This window comes from Neofelis nebulosa, chromosome X (genome assembly GCF_028018385.1).
Source record: "Neofelis nebulosa isolate mNeoNeb1 chromosome X, mNeoNeb1.pri, whole genome shotgun sequence".
Taxonomy (NCBI): domain Eukaryota; kingdom Metazoa; phylum Chordata; class Mammalia; order Carnivora; family Felidae; genus Neofelis; species Neofelis nebulosa.
In genome coordinates this window covers 80,877,908-80,899,819 of record NC_080800.1, presented here as the reverse complement: position 1 = coordinate 80,899,819, position 21,912 = coordinate 80,877,908, and the positions used below count along the sequence as shown (strand labels likewise).

The 21,912-nt window shown below is 37.8% G+C and overlaps 1 protein-coding gene across 3 annotated transcripts in view; it reads left to right on the top strand.

Moving 5' to 3' along the window:
• PCDH19 (protocadherin 19) overlaps positions 1-21,912 on the top strand; it is a 153,995-nt gene that overhangs the window by 72,551 nt on the left and 59,532 nt on the right. The window lies entirely within an intron of this gene.

Sequence of the window (21,912 nt, the reverse complement as noted above, 5' to 3'; positions counted from 1 at the left end):
AGAACTAAACAAACTGGAGAATTTACTGCACTGAAAAACCAGTACTGATTATTTAGATAATGCCTTTATTACTGCTTCATGCAAATATCCTCTTGAATGGTCTAGTTGTTATTCTTCAGCTAAAATTGAACTCTGAGTGTATTTGTTAAAATAATATAAATAAAATAGAGAGGCAAGCAGTGTATGTTAGAGTTACAGTAGAGAAGATGAGAAAGTTCTATTATTTTTCTGGCTCTAATCCCATAAATTTACATCACCAAATGAGTAGGATTCAAAGAATGAACTGGCTGGTTGAACAAACAACTTCAATTCATATTTAATTTAATTCATGATGCACAGTAACCCCTGAAAACACACTAGTTTTATCTATATTGGTCCCGAATTGCTTGTGACCTTGAGTGATGATTGTAAATTATCATTAATCAAAATGAATAGCCCAGCATTACCAGTCATAGCATAGTTTGGAATGTTTTTGAGGGGTTTGGAGGAATCCATCTCAAATATTATCTTAGCCTACAGAATAAAAACAAAAGCTAAGGAATTCAAAATTATCTGGTTAATAGGAAATAAAACGCCTCTTCTTGTGCAATGATTAGAGTAATTTTGCAGCAGAAATATACTTCATTTTCTGTTTTAGGACTGTTATTTCAAAGCTCCTTTTTAAAAATTCTGATAAAAATGATGACTTGACTTATCCTTACAGGTCCCCTGGGCTAGCTCTGGATACCTGGAAATTCTACGAAAAGTTTAAACGATTAACGTGAGCCTGATTTTCAGAGCATAGCAAAAAGCTAAGACTCTGGGGACCCTCACTGTCTTAGGTCAGCCCTGAATATCCAATGCACAGGGAGACCGATGAGATGAAAAGTTAATGTTCAAACATTTAGTCTACAGCAGCTTTGGGACTCACTAGGAACCTCTGATTCGGATTAGTTACTTCTATGATTTTGTTTACACATGCATACACACAAATTGCACAAACTGGAATGGTTGACAGGCTTTTGGTGAAAAAATCTCCTGATGTTGCCTGAAACCCAGAATAGTGGCTTTTTACCAGGGACCACTTTGATGAAGAGGAAACATCTGAAAACTCAGAGACACATGCATTTTTGCCAGGTTCTGTTTTTGGAACCTTGAAGGATTTGGAAAACTACAGGGGCCTTGGAATTTAAGGGCTCAATTGAGAGTAGACAAAGAACAATACCTGGAAAGATACAGGAAATCTTGTGTGCCATGCTTTTCTGTGAACTAACCACTTTATTTATTTTTTTTATTCTTTTTTTTTCCAATATATGAAGTTTATTGTCAAATTGGTTTCCATACAACACCCAGTACTCATCCCAAAAGGTGCCCTCCTCAATACCCATCACCCACCCTCCCCTCCCTCCCACCCCCCATCAACCCTCAGTTTGTTCTCAGTTTTTAAGAGTCTCTTATGCTTTGGCTCTCTCCCACTCTAACCTCTTTTTTTTTTCCTTCCCCTCCCCCATGGGTTTCTGTTACGTTTCTCAGGATCCACATAAGAGTGAAAACATATGGTATCTGTCTTTCTCTGTAGGACTTATTTCACTTAGCATCACACTCTCCAGTTCCATCCACGTTGCTACAAAGGGCTATATTTTGTTCTTTCTCATTGCCATGTAGTACTCCATTGTGTATATGAACCACAATTTCTTTATCCATTCATCAGTTGATGGACATTTAGGCTCTTTCCACAATTTGGCTATTGTTGAGAGTGCTGCTATAAACATTGGGGTACAAGTGCCCCTATGCATCAGTACTCCTGTATCCCTTGGGTAAATCCCTAGCAGTGCTATTGCTGGGTCATAGGGTAGGTCTATTTTTAATTTTCTGAGGAACCTCCACACTGTTTTCCAGAGTGGCTGCACCAGTTTGCATTCCCACCAACAGTGCAAGAGGGTTCCCGTTTCTCCACATCCTCTCCAGCATCTATAGTCTCCTGATTTGTTCATTTTGGCCACTCTGACTGGTGTGAGGTGATATCTGAGTGTGGTTTTGATTTGTATTTCCCTGATGAGGAGCGACGTTGAGCATCTTTTCATGTGCCTGTTGGCCATCCGGATGTCTTCTTTAGAGAAGTGTCTATTCATATTTTCTGCCCATTTCTTCACTGGGTTATTTGTTTTTCAGGTGTGGAGTTTGGTGAGCTCTGTATAGATTTTGGATACTAGCCCTTTGTCCGATATGTCATTGGCAAATATCTTTTCCCATTCCGTTGGCTGCCTTTTAGTTTTGTTGGTTGTTTCCTTTGCTGTGCAGAAGCTTTTAATCTTCATAAGGTCCCAGTAATTCATTTTTACTTTTAATTCCCTTGTCTTTGGGGATGTGTCGAGTAAGAGATTGCTACGGCTGAGGTCAGAGAGGTCTTTTCCTGCTTTCTCCTCTAGGGTTTTGATGGTTTCCTGTCTCACATTCAGGTCCTTTATCCATTTTGAGTTTATTTTTGTGAATGGTGTGAGAAAGTGGTCTAGTTTCAACCTTCTGCATGTTGCTGTCCAGTTCTCCCAGCACCATTTGTTAAAGAGACTGTCTTTTTTCCATTGGATGTTCTTTCCTGCTTTGTCAAAGATGAGTTGGCCATACGTTTGCGGGTCTAGTTCTGGGGTTTCTATTCTATTCCATTGGTCTATGTGTCTGTTTTTGTGCCAATACCATGCTGTCTTGATGATGACAGCTTTGTAGTAGAGGCTAAAGTCTGGGATTGTGATGCCTCCTGCTTTGGTCTTCTTCAAAATTACTTTGGCTATTCGGGGCCTTTTGTGGTTCCATATGAATTTTAGGATTGCTTGTTCTAGTTTCGAGAAGAATGCTGGTGCAATTTAATTGGGATTGCATTGAATGTGTAGATAGCTTTGGGTAGTATTGACATTTTGACAATATTTATTCCTCCAATCCATGAGCATGGAATATCTTTCCATTTCTTTATATCTTCTTCAATTTCCTTCATAAGCTTTCTATAGTTTTCAACATACAGATCTTTTACATCTTTGGTTAGATTTATTCCTAGGTATTTTATGCTTCTTGGTGCAATTGTGAATGGGATCAGTTTCTTTATTTGTCTTTCTGTTGCTTCATTGTTAGTGTATAAGAATGCAAGTGATTTCTGTACATTGATTTTGTCTCCTGCAACTTTGCTGAATTCATGTATCAGTTCTAGCAGACTTTTGGTGGAGTCTATCGGATTTTCCATGTATAGTATCATGTCATATGCAAAAAGCGAAAGCTCGACTTCATCTTTGCTAATTTGGATGCTTTTGATTTCCTTTTGTTGTCTGATTGGTGATACTAGAACTTCCAACACTATGTTAAACAACAGCGGTGAGAGTGGGCATCCCTGTCGTGTTCCTGATCTCAGGGAAAAAGCTCTCTTTTTCCCCATTGAGGATGATGTTAGCTGTGGGCTTTTCATAAATGGCTTTGATGATGTTTAAGTATGTTCCTTCTATCCCGACTTTCTCAAGGGTTTTTATTAAGAAAGGGTGCTGGATTTTGTCAAAGGCCTTTTCTGCATCTATTGACAGGATCATATGTTTTTTCTCTTTTCTTTTATTAATGTGATGTATCACGTTGATTGATTTGCAAATGTTGAACCAGCCCTGCATCCCAGGAATGAATCCCACTTGATCATGGTGAATAATTCTTTTTATATGCTGTTGAATTTGATTTGCTAGTATCTTATTGAGAATTTTTGCATCCATATTCATCAGGGATATTGGCCTGTAGTTCTCTTTTTTTACTGGGTCTCTGTCTGGTTTAGGAATCAAAGTAATACTGGCTTCCTAGAATGAGTCTGGAAGTCTTCCTTCCCTTTCTATTTCTTGGAATAGCTTGAGAAGGATAGGTATTATCTCTGCTTTAAACGTCTGGTAGAACTCCCCTGGGAAGCCATCTGGTCCTGGACTCTTATTTGTTGGGAGATTTTTGATAACCGATTCAATTTCGTCGCTGGTTATGGGTCTGTTCAAGCTTTCTATTTCCTCCTGATTGAGTTTTGGAAGCGTGTGGGTGTTTAGGAATTTGTCCATTTCTTCAATGTTGTCCAATTTGTTGGCATATAATTTTTCATAGTATTGCCTGATAATTGTTTGTATCTCTGAGGGATTGGTTGTAATAATTCCATTTTCATTCATGATTTTATCTATTTGGGTCATCTCCCTTTTCTTTTTGAGAAGCCTGGCTAGAGGTTTGTCAATTTTGTTTATTTTTTCAAAAAACCAACTCTTGGTTTCGTTGATCTGCTCTACAGTTCTTTTAGATTCTATATTGTTTATTTCTGCTCTGATCTTTCTTATTTCTCTTCTTCTGCTGGGATTGGGGTGTTTTTGCTGTTCTGCTTCTATTTCCTTTAGGTGTGCTGTTAGATTTTGTATTTGGGATTTTTCTTGTTTCTTGAGATAGGCCTGGATTGCAATGTATTTTCCTCTCAGGACTGCCTTCACTACGTCCCAAAGCATTTGGTTTGTTGTATTTTCATTCTCGTTTGTTTCCATATATTTTTTAATTTCTTCCCTAATTGCCTGCTTGACCCACTCATTCATTAGTAGGGTGTTCTTTAGCGTCCATGCTTTTGGAGGTTTTCCAGACTTTTTCCTGTGGTTGATTTCAAGCTTCATAGCATTGTGGTCTGAAAGTATGCATGGTATAATTTCAATTCTTGTATACTTATGAAGGGCTGTTTTGTGACCCAGTATATGATCTATCTTGGAGAATGTTCCATGTGCACTCGAGAAGAAAGTATATTCTGTTGCTTTGGGATGCAGAGTTCTAAATATATCTGTCAAGTCCATCTGATCCAATGTGTCATTCAGGGCCCTTGTTTCTTTATTGACCATGTGTCTAGATGATCTATCCATTTCTGTAAGTGGAGTGTTAAAGTCCTCTGCAATTACCACATTTTTATCAATAAGGTTGCTTATGTTTATGAGTAATTGTTTTATATATTTGGGGGCTCCGGTATTTGGCGCATAGACATTTATAATTGTTAGCTCTTCCTGATGGATAGACCCTGTAATTATAATATAATGCCCTTCTTCATCTCTTGTTACAGCCTTTAATTTAAAGTCTAGTTTGTTGGATATAAGTATGGCTACTCCAGCTTTCTTTTGGCTTCCATTAGCATGATAAATAGTTCTCCATCCCCTCACTCTCAATCTAAAGGTGTCCTCAGATCTAAAATGAGTCTCTTGTAGACAGCAAATAGATCGGTCTTGTTTTTTTAATCCATTCTGATACCCTATTTCTTTTGGTTGGCACATTTAGTCCATTTACATTCAGTGTTATTATAGAAAGATACGGGTTTAGAGTCATTGTGATGTCTGTATGTTTTATGCTTGTAGTGATGTCTCTGGTACTTTGTCTCACAGGATCCCCCTTAGGATCTCTTGTAGGGCTGGTTTAGTAGTGACAAATTCCTTCAGCTTTTGTTTGTTTGGGAAGACCTTTATCTCTCCTTCTATTCTAAATGACAGACTTGCTGGATAAAGGATTCTCGGCTGCATATTTTTTCTGTTCAATGCATTGAAGATCTCGTGAGAACTAACCACTTTAAATGTAAAACGTGTGGAAAATGCTAAGAGAGGGTGGTAACATCAGGTGACAAAACCATGCAAACTGTGTTCAAATAGCTCACAGTGATGTTTGAAAGGGGTTTCACTGTACGTGGTTTCTTGAGGATCCATTTACATGCATGGAAAAAATCTCCTACCCAGTAAATTTGAATCTTATTATCAGTTTTAATTTTGCTATCAAGTCCTATTACTTTGAATACAATTTTGGGTGAATTTTGAGAACTTCTTTTCCTATCCATTTTCTTTTCCTCTATTCATTTCTAGTTATCCAAGGATTCTCCTTGGACCCTTATTTTTGGCATTATCTAGCAGTTGTTAACTTGTCCAGTTTATATTCAGGCTTCTTATTCTCTCTCATATCTATTTACCTTGTATAAACTAACAGAAAAACAGAGAGCAAGGGGGTTCCCCTTAGCCCAAATCAAGGTTAAGAAGGGGAAAGACTGTTTCTGTAAGGGAAAGGGAAAATATATGGCACATGTTTGCACCATGGAATCTGGTGTTACATTTTTGTAGTTTTTGGGTTTTATAATATCACCTGAAACCTGCAGGTGTACCCAAGGCTTATGTCAGAATTCCATATTAACAAGCCAAGACAGTTCAGATTTTTTTTTTTCTGGATGGACTTTCTTCTTGCTGTTTGTTTCCTTGCTATCTTCTGAGAGTAAGGAAAGCCAGCGGTTGCACTTTGCCCCTAGTGCAACACTCTCTCCTCATGGTTGCTTTCTGTGTTGCTGTCTTATATCCATTCCTTAAGTGCTTTTCAAGCAATATCAAGCAGGGCATGAGGCTGTAGCTCAAAGAGAATAAAACAGGAAATGAACAAGGTACTGAAACAGTGTAGAAAGGAAAATGAACATTGGCTCCTAAATCATACATAGTGTTTTCCTTTCCCACCCAAATTGTTCTGGGGGGTTTGCAGCTCCTAGTATGATGCCTTGTCTATAACAAGTGCTGGTACATGTTTATTGAATGAATGGATGAAAGAAGTTGAGGAAAATCTCGCATTTTTTCCATTGAAAACTAGCACTAAACTTCCCTATAAAACCAGAAATTTCTGACCTTTGATGTGCATTAGGATCACCTGGGAGGCTTGTTAAATGCAGTCTTTAGCTCCCTCCCTTGAGAATCTCCAGTTTTCATACATTCCCAAGGTGATTGTGATGCAGGTAGGAGGTACAGGAACCACTGTGGAATCATCCCTATATTCTCCAAATATAGTTACAATACTCTTTTGACTTTTACTCCCTTCTCATTCTTATTCTTACATGGCATTCCTTGGGTATGTGATGTCATCTACTAGGATGATGTGACCTATTTCCTTTCAGATTATTTTGTCTTTTGGAAAGATTTCCAATATATTAAGGTGTAAATACGGGTCAGAATTTGAATAATTTTATTCATGAAGAATTTTCTGAGTAACTCTTATGTTCAGAGTCTTGCTCTTCAAACAAAATCTGTTTTCAAACAAATCCGTCCCTCTATTGGCCACCAGCACAATAATAGAAACATTTGTATTTACAATACCATTGCAAACAGGTACCCCTAATTGATTGTCCCAGAAACATTGTTTTACAAGTCTTTCATCGCCCAAGAGGTACACATGTAATAAAGCAAGTTCAATCAGATTTTTTATGCCTGGCATAAATTGTTATTTGTTTTGGGTGAGTAGCCATTTACCAGGCTGTTTTACAATTTGCAGCATCTTGCTCACAGGGTCTTAAACTTCCTTTCACATATCCATTCATTAAACCACTAAATGTCCTGACAAGATTAGAGTAAGTACTTAGTTCCTCAGATGGGCAAACTAATCTTTAAGTGGCTTAACTATTCCAGGGTTTGGGGGAGGGGAGTAATACCCTTTGCATATTTTCAGAGAATACATGTATTTTTTGAGCCTTTAAAAAAGTTTTTAGTATTTTTAATCATAATTCCAGTATAATTAATATACAGTGTTATATTAATTTCAGGTGTACAATATAGTGACTCAACAATTCTCTACTCAGTGCTCATCATGCTAAGTGTACTCTTTTTTTTTCAATTTTGTTTTTTAAAATTTACATTCAAATTAGTTAGCATATAGTGCAAAAATGATTTCAGGAGTAGATTCCTTAGTGCTCCTTACCGATTTAGCCCATGTCCCCTCCCACACCCCCTCCAGTAATCCTCTGTATGTTCTCCATATTTATGAGTCTTTTATGTTTTGTTCCCCTCTCTGTTTTTATATTATTTTTGTTCCCCTTCCCTTATGTCCATCTGTTTTGTCTCTTAAAGTCCTCATATGAGTGAAGTCATATGATATTTGTCTTTCTCTAATTTCACTTAGCATAATACCCTCTAGTTCCATCCACGTAGTTGCAAATGGCAAGATTTCATTCTTTTTGATTGCCAAATAATATTCCACTGCATATATATACCACGTCTTCTTTATCCATTCATCCATCAATGGACATTTGGGCTCTTTCCATGCTGTGGCTATTGTTGATAGTGCTGCTATAAACATTGGGGTGCATGTGTCCCTTCAAAACAGTATACCTGTATCCCTTGGATAAATACCTAGTAGTGCAATTGCTGGGTTGTAGGGTACTGCTATTTTTAGCTTTTTGAGGAACCTCCATACTATTTTCCAGAGTGGCTGCACCAGCTTGCATTCCCACCAACAGTGCAAATGAGATCCCCTTTCTCTGTATCCTCGCCAACATCTGTTGTTGCTTCAGTTGTTAATGTTAGCAATTCTGACAGGTATAAGGTGGTATCTCATGGTAGTTTTGATTTGTATTTCCCTGATGATAAGTGATGTTGAGCATTTTTTCATGTGTCAGTTGGTCATCTGCATGTTTTCTTTGGAGAAGTGTCTATTCATGTCTTTTGCCCATTTCTTCACTGGATTATTTTTTGTGTGTGTGTTGAGTTGGGTAAGTTCTTTATAGATTTTGGATACTAACTCTTTATCTCATATGTCGTTTGCAAATATCTTCTCCCATTCTCTTGGTTGCCTTTTAGTTTTGCTGATTGTTTCCTTCATTGTGCAGAAGATTTTATTTTGATGAAGTCCCAGTAGTTCATTTTTGCTTTTGTTTTCCTTGCCTCCAGAGACGTTTTGTATAAGAAGTTGCTGTAGGCAAGATCAAAGAGGTTTTTGCCTGCTTTCTCCTCAAGGATTTTGATGGCTTCTTGTCTGACACTGAGGTTTTTCGTCCATTTGAGTTTATTTTTGTGTATGGTGTAAGAAAGTTGTCCAGGTTCATTCTTCTGCATGTCGCTGTCCAGTTTTCCCAGCACCACTTGCTGAAGAGACTCTCTTTATTCCATTGGATATTCTTTCCAGCTTTGTCAAAGATTCGTTGGTCATACATTTGTGGTTCCATTTCTGGGTTCTCTATTCTATTCCATTGATCTGAGTGTCTGTTCTTGTGCCAGTACCATACTGTCTTGATGATTACAGCTTTGTAATACATTTTGAAGTCTGGGATTGTGATGCCTCCAGCCTTAGTTTTCTTTTCCAAGATTGCTTTGGCTATTTGGGGTCTTTTCTGGTTCCATACAAATTTTAGGTTTGCTTGTTCTAGCTCTGTGAATAATGCTGGTGTTATTTTGATAGGGATAGCATTGAATATGTAGATTGCTTTGGGTAGTATAGACATTTTAACAATATTCTTTCAGTTCATGAACATGTAATGTCTCCATTTCTTTGTGTTGTCTTCAGTTTCTTTTATCACTATTTCATTTTTCAGAGTACAGGTCATTCACCTCTTTGGTTAGGTTTTTTCTTAGGTATCTTATGCTAGGTATTTTTGGTGAAATTATAATTAGGATTGTTTTCTTAATTTCTCTTTCTGCTGCTTCATTACTGGTGTATTAAAATACAGTAGATTTTATACATTTATCCTGTATCCTAGATTGCTTTGGGTAGTATCAACATTTTAACAAAATTTGTTCTTCATATCCAGGATCATGGAATCTTTTTCCATTTTTTTGTGTCTTCTTCAATTTCTGTCATAAGCTTTCAATATAGTTTTCAGTGTATAGATTTTTCACCTGTTTGGTTAGGTTTATTCCTAGGCATTTTATGTTTTTTGGTACAACTGTAAATGGGATTGATTCTTTGATTTCTCTTTCTGTCACTTCATTGTTGGTGTATAGGAATGCAACCGATTTCTGTGCATTGATTTTATATCCTGAAACTTTGCTGAATTCATGAATCAATTCTAGAAGTTTTTTGGTGGAATCTTTTTGGTTTTCCATATAGAGTATCATGTCATCTGTGAAGTGTGAAAGTTTGACCTCCTCCTGGCCAATTTGGATGCCTTTTGTTTCTTTGTGTTGTCTGATTGCAGAGGCTAAGACTTCCAATACTGTGTTGAATAACAGTGGCGAGAGTGGACATCCCTGTCTTGTTCCTGACCTTAGGGGGAAAGTTCTCAGTTTTTCTCCATTGAGGATGATATTAGCATTGCCGTCGTTCATATATGGCTTTTATGATCTCGAGGTATGCTCCTTCTATCCCTACTTTCTTGAGGGTTTTTATCAAGAAAGGATGCTGTATTTTGTCAAATGCTTTATCTGCATCTATTGAGAGGATCATATGGTTTTTGTGCTTTCTTTTATTGATGTGATGAATCACGTTAATTGTTTTGTGGATAATGAACCAGCCCTGCATCCCAGGTATAAATCCCACTTGGTTGTGGTGAATAATTTTTTTAATGTATTGTTGGATCCAGTTTGCTAATATCTTGTTGAGGATTTTTGCATCCATGTTCATCACGGAAATTAGTCTATAGTTCTCCTTTTTAGTGTGGTCTCTGGTTTTGGAATCAAGGTAATGCTGGCTTCATAGAAAGAGTTTGGAAGTTTTCCTTCCATTTCTATTTTTTGGAACAGTTTCAAGAGAATAGGTGTTAACTCTTGATTAAATGTTTGGTAGAATTCCCCCAGAGAGCCATCTGGCCCTGGGCTCTTGCTTTTTGGCAGATTTTTGATTACTAATTCGATTTCCTTACTGGTTATGGGTGTGTTCAAATTTTCTATTTCTTCCTGTTTCAGTTTTGGTAGTGTATATGTTTCTAGGAATTTGTCCATTTCTTCCAGATTACCCATTTTATTGGCATATAATTGCTGATAATATTCTGTTGTTATAGTTTTTATTTCTGTTGTGTTCATAGTGATCACTTCCCTTCCATCCTTGATTTTATTTATTTGGGTCCTTTCCTTCTTCTTCTTGGTCAAACTGGCTAGTGGTTTATCAATTTTGTTAATTGTTTCAAAGAACCAGCTTCTGGTTTCATTGATCTGTTCTACTGTTTTTTTTGGTTTCGATAGCATTATTTTCTGCTCTAATCTTTATTATTTCCTGTCTTCTGCTGGTTTTGGGCTTTATTTGCTGTTCTTTTTCCAGCTCCTTAAGGCTTAAGGTTGTGTATCTGAGATCTTTCTTCCTTCTTTAGGAAGGCCTGGATTGCTAAATACTTTCCTCTTATGACCACCTTTGCTGTATCCCAGAGGTTTTGGGTTGTGTTTTTATCATTTCCATTGGCTTCCATGAATTTTTTAATTTCCTCTTTAACTTCTTGGTTAGCCCATTCATTCTTTAGTAGGATTTTCTTCAGTCTCCAAGTATTTGTTACCTTTCCACACTTTTTCTTGTGGTTGATTTCGAGTTTCATAGTGTTGTGGTCTGAAAATATGCACGGTATGATCTCAATCTTTTTCAACTTACTTAAGGCTGATTTGTGTCCCAGTATATGGTCTATTCTGGAGAATGTTCCATGTGCAATGGAGAAGAATGTATATTCTGCTGCTTTAGGATGAAATGTTCTGAATATATCTGTGAAGTCCATCTGGTCCAGTGTGTCATTCAAAGCCATTGTTTCCTTGTTGATTTTTTGATTAGATGATCTGTCCATTGTTGTGAGTGGGGTGTTGAAGTCTCCTACTATTATGGTAATACTATCGATGAGTTTCTTTATGTTTGTGATTAATTGATTTATATATTTGGGTGCTTCCACATTTGGCGCATAAATGTTTACAATCTTTAGGTCTTTTTGTCTATAGAACTCTTGATTATGATATAATGCCCTTCTGCATATCTTGACACAGTCTTTATTTTAAAGTCTAGATTGTCTGATATAAGTATGGCTACTCCGGCTTTCTTCTGTTGACCATTAGCATGATAGATGGTTTTCCATCTCCTTGTTTTCAATCTGAAGGTGTCTTTAGGTCTAAAGTGGGTCTCTGTACACAGCATATAGATGGATCTTGGTTTCTTATCCATTCTGTTACCCTATGTCTTTTGATTGGAGCATTGAGTCCATTGCTGTTTAGAGTGAGTACTGAAAGATATGAATTTATTGCCTTTATGATGCCTGTAGAGTTGGAGTTTCTGGTAGTGTTCTCTGGTCCTTTCTAATCCTTTTTTGCTTTTGGTCTTTTTGTTTTTGTTTTTCATCTTTTCACCCCTCAGAAAGTCCCCTTAAAATTTCTTGCAGGGCTGGTTTAGTGGTCATAAACTCCTTTAAGTTTTGTTTTTCTGGGAAACTTTTTATCTCTCCTTCTATTTTAATGACAGCCTTGCTGGATAAAGAATTATTGGCTGCATATTTTTCTGATTCAGCACATTGAATATATCCTGCCACTCCTTTCTGGCCTGCCAAGTTTCTGTGGATGGTCTGCTGCAAACCTGCTCTGTCTTCCCTTGTAGGTTAACGACCTTTTTTCCCTTGCTGCTTTCATGATTCTCTCCTTGCCTGAGTATATTGTGAATTTGACTATGAAATGCCTTGTTGATGCTTGGTTTTTGTTGACCCTAATGGGAGTCATCTGTGCTTTCTGGATTTTGATATCTGTGGCTTTCCCCAGGTTAAGAAAGTTTTCTCCTATGATTTGTTCGCATAACCCTTCTACCCCTATTTCTCTCTCTTCCTCTTTTGGGACCCCTATGATTCTGATGTTCCTTTTTAATAAGTCACTGATTTCTGTAATTCTTAAATTGTGCTCTTTTGCCTTACTCTCCCTCTTTTTTTTTATGCTTCATTATTCTTTATAAGTTTGTCCTCTATATCACTGATTCTCTGCTCTTCCTTCTCCATCATTGCCACTGTGGCATTCTTTTGAGATCACAGCTTACTTATAGCATTTTTTTTAGCTCATCCTGACTAGTTTTTACTTCTTTTATCTCTGCAGAATGGGATTCTAATCTATTTTCGACTCCAGCTAGTATTCTTATTATCGTGATTCTACATTCTGGTTCAGACATCTTGTTTGTATCTGTGTTGGTTAAATCCCTGGCTGTTGTTTCTTCCTGCTCTTTCTTTTGGGGTGAATTCTTTCATTTCATAATTTTGAAGGGAGAAAAGGAATTAATGAGGTAGAAAAAATTAAAATTAAAAATTAAAATTAAAAAATGTTAAAATTAAAAAATTAAACACACACACACACACACAAATTCGAATAAATGATGCTAGATCCTAGGTGTGTTTTGCTCTGGGTGTTGAAAGTGGCTTGATGGATTAGAGATAAAAGGGGGAAAAAACAAAAAAAAAAGGAAATAGTTTGAAAATTTGAAAAAAATGAATACACTGAAGTATACTAAAATGAAATGATGGAAGTAAAATAGAATTTGAAAAAAAATTACAGAAAAGGAAAACATATGGTAGAAAAATATTAAATAAAAGTGATTTTAATAAAATTAAAAATAAAAATGAATTTTTTCCCTTTATGCTGAATTCTGTGCTTTAGGTTGTGCAGATTGTTGTGTTAAACCTCAGATCAGTTTTCTAGGTGTGCAGGATGATTTAGTGTTGTTCTGGCTGTATTTCATGGATGTGGGACAAAAAAATTCCATGCTATTCCACCATCTTGGCTCCCTCCCATGCTAAGTGTACTCTTAATCTCCATCACTTATTTCACCCATGTCCCCACCCACATCTCCTCTGGTAACCATCAGGTTGTTCTCTATATTTAAGAGTCTCTTTCTTGGTCTGCCTCTTTCTGTCTCTGTCTCTGTCTCTCTTTTTGTTTTGTTTCTTAATTATGTGAGAAAAATCATATGTTATTTGTCTTTAACCTATTTCACTTAGCATTATACTCTCTAGCTCCATACATATTGTTGAAAATGGGACTATTTATTTCTATTTTTATGGCTGAATAATATTCCACTATATATATCCCACTTCTCCTTTATCCATTCATTAATTGATGAACACTTGGGCTGCTTCCATAATTTGGCTATTGTACGTAAATAATGCTGCAATAAACATAGAGTTGCATATGACCTTTTGAATTGGTGTTTCTGTATTTGGGGGTAAATACCAAGGATGTGATTACTGGATTTAATAGGGTAGTTCTATTTTTACTTTTTTGAGGAACCTCCATACTGTTTTCCACTGGCTGTACCAGTTTGCATTCCCACCAACAGTGCACGAGGATTTACTTTTCTCCACATCCTCACCAACACCTGTTATTTCATATGTTGCAGATTTTAGCCAGGAATACCTGACATTTTAAACTCACATTACCAGTCCTGTAGATCCTAGTAGTCAATCCTTCACTGTATTATTATTCCTCTCACTTCTGCATAAAAAACAGAAGCTCTGAGATGGTTTGTAATATCCAGATGCATATAAAAAGAATGATCCCACTTTTAAAAGGCAGATCCAAAACCAATTGGGAGAAGCTAAATAGATATCCCTGGCATCCAAATCACTGCAATTAAACATTATATTTATCTTGAAGCTTTTGAGAAGCCAAGGCAAAATTATAAGTACACCAGGGTATACAGTTCTCATTTTTCATTTAAGGAAGGACACACATTTGACAGGAGAATTTCTTCTCCTGTTCCTGAATTTTAAGAGAAATTAACATAGTTGAGTGTGTGACTGTAGTTTATAGAAGATATAGAAATATTATTTAAATATATATTTCCTTTATTTAAAATATGAAATTTATTGTCAAATTGGTTTCCATAAAACACCCACTGCTCATCCCAACAGGTGCCCTCCTCAATGCCCATCACCCACTTTCCCCTCTCTCCCACCCTGATCAACCTTCACTTTATTCTCAGGTTTTTTTAATATGAAATTTATTATCAAATTGGTTTCCATACAACACACAGTGCTCATTGCAACAGGCGCCCACCTCAGTACCCATCACCCACCCACCCCTCCCTCCCACCCCCCATCAACCCTCAGTTTGTTCTCAGTTTTTCAGAGTCTCTTATGCTTTGCTCTCTCCCACTCTAACCTCCTTTTTTTTGTCCCCTCCCCCATAGAATTCTGTTAAGTTTCTCAGGATCCATATGAGAGTGAAAATATATAGTAACTGTCTTTCTCTGTATGACTTATTTCACTTAGCATAACACTCTCCAGTTCCATCCACGTTGCCACAAAAGGCCATATTTCATTCTTTCTCATTACCAAGTACTATTCCATTTTGTATATACACCACAATTTCTTTATCCATTCATCAGTTGATGGACATTTAGTCTCTTTCCATAACTTGGCTATTGTTGAGAGTGTTGCTATAAACATTGGGGTACAAGTGCCCCTATGCATCAGTACTCCTGTATCCCTTGGGTAAATTCCTAGCAGTGCTATTGCTGGGTCATAGGGTAGGTCTATTTTTAATTTTTTGAGGAAATTCCACACTGTTTTCCAGAGCGGCCACACCAGTTTGCATTCCCACCAATAGTGCAAGAGGGTTCCCATTTCTCCACATTCTCTCCAGCATCTATAGTCTCCCAATTTGTTCATTTTAGCCACTCTGACTGGTGTGAGGTGGTATCTCAGTGTGGTTTTCATTTGTATTTCCCTGATGACGAGCGACGTTGAGAATCTTTTCATGTGTCTGTTGGCCATCTGGATGTCTTCTTTAGAGAAGTGTCTATTCATGTCTTCTGCCCATTTCTTCACTGGATTATTTGTTTTTCTGATGTGGAATTTGGTGAGCTCTTTATAGATTATGGATACTAGACCTTTGTCTGATATGTCATTTGAAAATATCTTTTCCCATTCCGTTGGTTGCCTTTTAGTTTTGTTGATTGTTTCCTTTGCTGTGCAGAAGTTTTTATCTTCATGAGATCCCAATAGTTCATTTTTGCTTTCAATTCCCTTGCCTTTGGGGATGTGTCAAGTAAGAAATTGCTGAGGCTGAGGACAGAGAGGTCTTTTCCTGCTTTCTCCACTAAGGTTTTGATGGTTTCCTGTCTCACATTCAGGTCTTTTATCCATTTTGAGTTTGTTTTTGTGAATGGTGTAAGAAAGTGGTCTAGTTTCATCCTTCTGCATATTGCTGGCCAGTTTTCCCAGCACCATTTATTAAAGAGACTGTCTTTTTTCTATTGGATATTCTTTCCTGCTTTGCCAAAGATTAGTTGGCCATACTTTTGTGGGTCTAGTTCTGGGGTTTCTATTCTATTCCATTGGTCTATGTGTCTGTTTTTGTGCCAATACCATGCTGTCTTGATGACTACAGCTTTGTAGTAGAGGCTAAAGTCTGGGATTGTGATGCCTCCTGCTTTGGTCTTCTTCTTCAAAATTACCTTAGCTATTCAGGGACTTTTGTGGTTCCATACAAATTTTAGGATTGCTTGTTCTAGTTTCGAGAAGAATGTTGGTACAATTTTGATTGGGATTGCATTCAATGTGTAGATAGCTTTGGGGAGTATTGACATTTTGACAATATTTATTCTTCCCATCCATGAGCACGGAATGCTTTTCCAGTTCTTTGTATCTTCTTCAATTTCCTTCATAAGATTTCTATAGTTTTCAGCATACAGATCTTTTACATCTTTGGTTAGATTTATCCCTAGGTATTTTGTGCTTCTTGTTGCAATTGTGAATGGGATCAGTTTCTTTATTTGTCTTTCTGTTGCTTCATTATTAGTGTATAAGAATGCAACTGATTTCTGTACATTGATTCTGTATCCTGCGACTTTGCTGAATTCATGTATCAGTTCTAGCAGCCTTTTGGTGGAGTCTATTGGGTTTTCCATGTATAGTATCATGTCATCTGCAAAAAGTGGAAGCTTGACTTCATCTTTGCCCATTTTGATGCCTTTGATTTCCTTTTGTTGTCTGATTGCTGATGCTAGCACTTCCAACACTATGTTAAACGACAGCGGTGAGAATGGAGATCCTTGATGTGTTCCTGATCTCAGGGAGAAAGCTCTCAGTCTTTCCCCATTGAGGATAATATTAGCTGTGGGCTTTTCATAAATGGCTTTTATGATATTTAAGTATGTTCCTTCTATCCCGACTTTCTCAAGGGCTTTCATTAAGAAAGGATGCTGAATTGTGTCAAATGCTTTTTCTGTATCAATTGACAGGATCATATGGTTCTTATCTTTTCTTTTATTAATGTGATGTGTCACATTGATTGCTTTGTGAATGTTGAACCAGCCCTGTTGCCCTGAAATGAATCCCACTTGATCATGGTGAATAATTCTTTATATAAGCTGTTGAATTTGATTTGCTAGTATCTTGTTGAGAATTTTTGCATCCATATTCATCAGGGATATTGTCCTGTAGTTCTCTTTTATACTAGGTCTCTGTCTGGTTTAGGAATCAAAGTAATGCTGGCTTCATAGAGTGAGTCTGGAAGTTTTCCTTCTCTTTCTATCTGTTGGGACAGCTTAAGAAGGATAGGTATTATTTCTGCTTTAAATGTCTGGTGGAATTCACCTGGGAAGCCATCTGGTCCTGGACTCTTATTTGTTGGGAGATTTTTGATAACTGATTCAGTTTTTTCGCTGGGTATGTGTCTGTTCAAACTTTCTATTTCTTCCTTTTTTAGTTTTGGGAGTGTGTGGGTGTTTAGGAATTTGTCCATTTCTTCAAGGTTTTCCAGTTTGTTGGCATATAATTTTTCATAGTATTCCCTGATAATTGCTTGTATTTCTGAAGGATTGGTTGTCATAATTCCATTTTCATTCATGATTTTATCCATTTGGGTCCTCTCCCTTTTCTTTTTGAGAAGCCTGGCTAGAAGTTTATCAATTTTATTTATTTTTTCAAGAAACCAACTCTTGGTTTCATTGATCCACTCTACAATTTTTTTAGATTCTATATTGTTTATTTCTGCTCTGATCTATATTATTTCTCTTCTTCTGCTGGGATTGGGGTGTCTTTTCTCTTCTGCTTCTCTTTCCTTTAGGTGTGCTGTTAGATTTTGTATTTGGGATTTTTCTTGTTTCTTGAGATAGGCCTGGATTGCAATGTATTTTCCTCTCAGGACTGCCTTCGCTGCATCCCAAAGCGTTTGGATTGTTGTATTTTCATTTTCATTTGTTTCCATGTATTTCTTAATTTCTCTAATTTCCTGGTTGACCCATTAATTCTTTAGTAGGGTGTTCTTTAACCTCCATGCTTTTGGAGGTTTTCCAGACTTTTTCCTGTGGTTGATTTCAAGCTTCATAGCATTGTGGTCTGAAAGTATGCATGGTATAATTTCAATTCTTGTAAACTTATGAAGGGCTGTTTTGTGGTCCAGTATGTGATCTATTTTGGAGAATGTTCCTTGTGCACTCGAGAAGAAAGTATATTCTGTTGCTTTGGGATGCAGAGTTCTAAATATATCTGTCAAGTCCATCTGATCCAATGTATCATTCAGGGCCCTTGTTTCTTTTTGATCCTGTGTCTACATGATCTATCCATTTCTGTAAGAGGAGTATTAAAATTCCCTGCAATTACCACATTCTTATCAATAAGCGTGTTTATGTTTGTGAGTAATTGTTTTGTATATTTGGGGGCTCCTGTTTTCGGCGCATAGACATACATAATTGTTAGCTCTTCCTGATGGATAGACCCTGTAATTATTATGTAATGCCCTTCTTCATCTCTTGTTACAGCCTTTAATTTACAGTCTAGTTTTTCTTCTATAAGTATGGCTATTCCAGCTTTCTTTTGACTTCTAGTAGCATAATAGATAGTTCTCCATCCCCTCACTTTCAATCTGAAGGTGTCCTCAGGTCTAAAATGAGTCTCTTGTAGACAGCAAATAGATGGGTCTTTTTTTTTTTATCCATTCTGATACCCTATGCCTTTTGGTTGACACATTTAGTCCATTTACATTCAGTGTTATTATTGAAAGATATGGGTTTAGAGTCATTGTGATGTCTGTAGGTTTCATGCTTGTGGTGATGTCTCTGGTACCTTGTCTCACAGGATCCCCCTTAGGATCTCTTGTACGACTGGTTTAGTGGTGACGAATTCCTTCAGTTTTTGTTTGTTTGGGAAGACCTTTATCTCTCCTTCTATTCTAAATGACAGACTTGCTGGATAAAGGATTGTCAGTTGCATTTTTTTTCTGTTTATTACATTGAAGATACCCTGCCATTCCTTTCTGGCCTGCCAAGTTTCAGTAGATAAATCCATCACTAGTCTTATTGGTCTCCCTTTATATGTTAGAGCATGTTTATCCCTAGCTGCTTTCAGAATTTTCTGTTTATCCTTGTATTTTGCCAGTTTGACTATGATATGTCATGCAGAAGATCGATTCAAGTTATGTCTAAAGGGAGTTCTCTGTGCCTTTTGATTGCATCACTTAATTCTCTAATTCTCCCCTAATACTCCTGGATATTTTGTATCTCTCTTTTTCTCAGCTTCCTCTCTTTCCATAATTTTACCTTCTAATGCACCCCTTGTCTCCTGTCCCTCTTCAATCCATGCTGTAGTCGACTCCATTTTATTTTGCACCTCATTTATAGTATTTTTTAGCTTCTCATGACTATTTTTTAGTCCTTTGATCTCTGTAGCATAGATTCTCTGCTGTCCTCTATGTTTTTATCAAGCCCAGCAATTAATTTGATGACTATTATTCTAAATTCCTGCTCCATTATATTGCTTATATAGTTTTTGATCAATTTGTTAGCTGTCGCCATTTCCTGGATTTTCTTTTGAGGAGAATTCTTCCATTTCATTATTTTGGGTATTCCCTGGGGTGGCTCCAAACTGCAGGACATTTCTCCTGTGCTTTCCGGAGAAACTTGTGTTGGTGTGCAGGGCTGCAGTCAGACCAGATGTCTGTTCCCACCCCATCACTGCGGCCACAGTCAGACTGGTGTGTACCTTACCTTCCCCTCTCCCAGTGGCAGGACTCACTGTGGAGTGTTGTGTCCCCTGTCTGGGCTACTTGCACACTGCCAGGCTTGTTCATTTTGATCTGGCTAAGGGCGTATTAACCGGGGTGGATCTGCAAGGTGCACAGAAGCGGGAGGGGCAGGCTTAGCTCGCATTGACATGGTGGTCCTCTGCAGGATGTGCCCTGCAGCACTGGGAGGGAGGCATGCCCATCGGAGGGATGGGTCCACAGAAGCACATCTTGGGAGTTTGCATGGTTCAAGCAAGTTTGGTGACAGGAACTGGTTCCATTTGGAAATTTGGCTGGGGGATGGGAGAGGGAAATGGTGCTTGCCAGTGCCTTTGTTCCCCCGCTGAGCTGATCTCTGTCTTTCAGGGCTCAACAACTCTCCCTTCAGGAATCCTCCTATCCTCCCTGCTCTCTGAGAGCAGAACTATTGACTCTTAACATTCCAGATGTTAAGTCCAGCTGGCTGTTAGAACTCATGGAGTCCGGCCCGTCCACTTTTGCAAGCCAGACTTTGGGGACTCTGCCTTACCAGATGGGCTGCCCCTCCACTGCCCTAGCTCCCTCCCGCTAGTTCGTGTAGCACACACCGCCTCTCTGCCCTTCCTACCCTCTTCTGTGGGCCTCTTTTCTACACTTGGCTCTGGAGAGTCCATTGTGCTAGTCTTCTGGTGGTTTTCTGGGTTATTTAGGCAGATGTGGGTGGAATCTAAGTGATCAGCAGGATGAGGTAAGCCAGCAGGATGAGCCAGCAGGACGAGCATCCTCCTACTCCGCCATCTTCCCCAAGCTTTCTCCTAAATATATATTTCCTATATCACTCCTATAAAAAGACCACAGACATAATATTTAATTATAACTCAATGAAGACATCATATGTAGTAATGATCATATAAACAGTAACCATGTATTGAGCATTTGTGTGTACCTGGTACTTCATGTGCAGTATCTCATTGAGTCTTGAAAATGGCCTTGTGATGAAGCTTTTAGCAAATGCCTTTTGCAGACAAAGAAATTGAGGCTCAAAGACATTAGATATCAGGCCCAGGGTCCCATAGATAAAGTGGCAGAGTACGGATTGTTCTAATGACAGTGCTCTTTCCTCTACAGTCTGGCAATCTAACATGCCACAGGAATAGCATTTTAAAGAGTGTAAACAGTGTTTGTCAACTGAGGGTGATTTGGCAATGTATGGAGACCATTTTAGTTGTAAATCTTGGGAGAGGCACTACTAGCATCTAATGGGTAGAAGACAGGGATGCTGCTAAACATCCTACAATGCGCTGGACAGCCATAGACAACAAAATATCAATAGTATCAAGGTTGAGAAACCTTGGTCTAAGGGGTGGTTAATTGCATTGTCCTTATATTCCTCTTCAACGTATGTCTTAAGCATGTTTTGGCAACTGCTGAAATGCACTCAATTCAGGATTGAAGTTTCTGGCTTAAAGTAGCAATTTTTTGTTGTGAATTAAGGAAATTTTCATGTGCTCCAGATACCAGAGATGCAGGTCAAAAAATTAATATTTGTTATAAGAATATATGATTCAGACAGGTCATTTCCTTTCTTCTGAGATGCAGGAGTCCATGTGGGCAGGACCAATTTTTTTTTTCTAAAAGATAAAGTTTGAATCTGTTTAGGCTGTGGGATTAGTATTTACAGGAAGCCCCAACATCTGTGCCATAAAGCTAGAAATGGCTACACGTTGTAAAGCCTGTGTTTCCAGTTGGTCTTCTTGACCATAAAGGAAATATAAGATGATTGGTTTTTTAATAGAACTACATGCTGGTGGGTCCACAGGGCTGCATAGCTGCATGACATAATTTGGAGGAGCTAAGTGAGTTGGCCTATTTAATGATTTTAGTTTTAATACAGGTGATGCTCAGTGATCCTTTCTGAAAATAATTAGCAAAGAGGTCAATGCTTTACTCTCATGCTCTTCATTTTCTTATAATTATGGCTTTCGAGTTATTGGCCTTTTGATCTTTACCTTTTCATATTCAGGGCAGCAAGCATTCTATATCTAGGTTGGTCATATGTTAAAAATCTGCTGTGATTCCTTTTGACCAATGTAGAGAATGACAATGTATCTATTGTGTCCATTGCATAGCTCTTCATAATATGTACTGAATGTTCTTATCAAAGCCTCAGAGAGTCAGGCTGGTGGATGTTCAAGGTTGAGCAAACAAGTTTGCACTATCATCTCCACAGAGGTACACCTCTGTGGTACACCACCTCCCTTTT